This window comes from Echinops telfairi, unplaced genomic scaffold (genome assembly GCF_000313985.2).
Source record: "Echinops telfairi isolate 266 unplaced genomic scaffold, ASM31398v2 ScPeMD7_5;HRSCAF=22, whole genome shotgun sequence".
NCBI lineage: Eukaryota > Metazoa > Chordata > Mammalia > Afrosoricida > Tenrecidae > Echinops > Echinops telfairi.
The window spans coordinates 2691209-2693675 of record NW_022103901.1 but is presented as its reverse complement, the minus strand read 5'-3'; positions in this window follow the sequence as shown (position 1 = coordinate 2693675).

The following is a 2467-nucleotide window of genomic DNA, read 5'->3' as shown; positions in this document are numbered from 1 at the left end:
CCCCCGAATCTTTATCTTTACTCAAGGAGCTTTTTCTGGCTTAAACACCTGGAAGAGAGCTTGCACTTGGCTTCTTGCAGGCGGAGCTCCCGGCTCAGTGGAATTCCTCTCCAGCGTGAGCCAGGCCGGCACAAGAGACGGAGCAGCTGTCCGCACCTCTGAGCGCGGAGGGCCGTCACGGGGAGGCTGCTCCCCAATTAGAATGCTTCCCGGACCGTCTGCTGCAGCACCGGGTCATAACCTGCGCGGCTTTCTCTTCCTGAGGAAACGAGCTGTTCCGCTCCGAATCTGTCAGTGGGTTTAAAAACCATTCCTACTGTATGAACCCGACATCCGGGTCACCTCTGGAGAAGGCAGGCTTGTCCCGTGGTGTTCATCAGAGGCTGCGGGGTCAGTGCCAACTCACGGCGACTCACACGTCCACCCCAGCTAAGCGCTGCCCGGTCCTGCGCTGGCCTTACAATTCTCCTCTCCGGGAGCCCATGGCTGCAGCCACCGTCTGTCCATCTCATCAAGGGCTTCTGCGTTTTCACCGCCCCTCATCTTTACCAAGCATAGTGCCCTCCTCCGGGGACAGGTCTCTCCCGACGACATGCCCAGAGTGTGTGAGGCGACGTCTCGCCATCCCCGCCTCTAAGGAGCGCTCCGGCTGCATGTCTTCCAAGACAGGTCTGTTTGCTCTGTTGGCCGTCCTTGATACGCTCCCTATTCCCTAAGACCACAGTTCAAATGCATCAGGTTTTTATTTTTTCGGTCTTTCTTATTCAGCGTCCAAGTTTCACCTGCACGTGAGGCAATGGGAAATACCGTGACCTGGGTCGGGCGCCCGAGTCCTCAAAGCGACATCCCCACTCTTCAACGCTTTGACGCGACCTGTGCCGTGGATTTTCCCAGTGCAAGGCGTCCTTTGATGGGCTGCGTGCTGCCTCTGCGAGCACTGGATGCGGAGCCAAGCAAGAGGAAATCTTGGATGCCTTCAATCGCTGCTCAGTTATCCCGATGCTACATGGGATGCTACCTATTGGCCCAGCTGTGAGGGGCTGTGCTTTATTGGCATGGGGTTGCCGTCCACACGGAAGGCTGCGTCCTTGCTCTTTATCAGCAAGGGCTGCAAGTCCTCCGGCCTGTCACCGGCAGGGGTGTCATCTGCATAGTGAAGGGTGTCCCTGAGCCTCCCTCCCATCCCTATGCCGCATCCTTCTTCATCTAATCCGGCTTCTCTGATTATTGTTTTTCAGGGTGATTTGGGTGGACGTTTGCGTTTGTTTTGTTTTGCCAATTCTCCGTCCGAAGGGGCGAGATTGATCTGCTATCTGTGACCGAATGACACTTGGAAAGGGACCAGACACCTTGCTATTGCAGAGGAAGAAGGAAACGCTTATAGATCAACTGATCCACACACTCCCAGACGTGCTGGTGGGCTCACTAACTCTCACTACCACCTCTGTTTCAGCGGCGAGCGAGCTAAGCAGCAAAGTAGCTACGCAGGGAGACCGGCCCAGGTACCCTGAGTCCATTGCAAGCCAGAGATGATTTGGGGAATGAAACCAGGTGGTGCCGGTGACAAGCCAGTCGGCATGTCTAAGGTGGCTCTCTTTTTAGCAGAAACTGTGTTAACAGCGAGGCATCATGGATAAGAGGCTAGAGGAGAGGGAAGAGAGACTAATCCTAGAAGCAGTCCATACATGCCAATGTTGGACTGAAAACTAGGGTGTCCAACTGTTGTGGATTGAACTGTGTGGCCCCCTCGCTGCAAAATGTACAACATGGCTGCACCATGGTTCTCAGAATGATGTAATTCTTCCCTGTAGTGTGGTGCGATGCAATCATCCCATAGGTTACAATTCCTCACCTCTATGCTGCCCAGAAGGCAGGCCTGGAGGCAGGGCTATGTCCATGAGGCAGGGCTTTGTGGGGATTAGGTTGTGTCTTGTGTCCATCTCTGTTGGGGTGTTACAGGGACTAACAAAGGAACAGAGCTGTGGGAACGGGGTCAATAGTAACAAGAAAGAAGAGCCAGGGGAAAATTTCACCCTTTGGACCTAGACCCAGGCGGAAGACTGAAGCCAAGTCTCCAAGGGACGCTGGCCCACAGGTACTAGTGGGGCAAGGACCGTCCTCCAGAGCGGACCGAGGGAATGCTCCCTTCAGCCTGGGGTCAGGGGCATGATACACCAGCATCTGTCAGGTGTCAGAGGAGGCTCATACTTAGAGTAAGGTGACCAGACGTCCCGCTTTTGGTGGGACAGTCTCAATTTTTGGTGTTTTAAAAAAGTTCCGATTTTTGGAAAGAATGCACGACAGGCTAGAGAACAGTCTACTTGGTCCATATAGACCAACTTTTTAATCAAGAACACACACACATACACTGGTCAATGGTGTCCCGCTTTAAATCTGGTCACCTTAACTTAGAAGGCATTGATTCTCCGGCCGCATGATCCATCACAGCGAGGAGATGCCGGGCTCA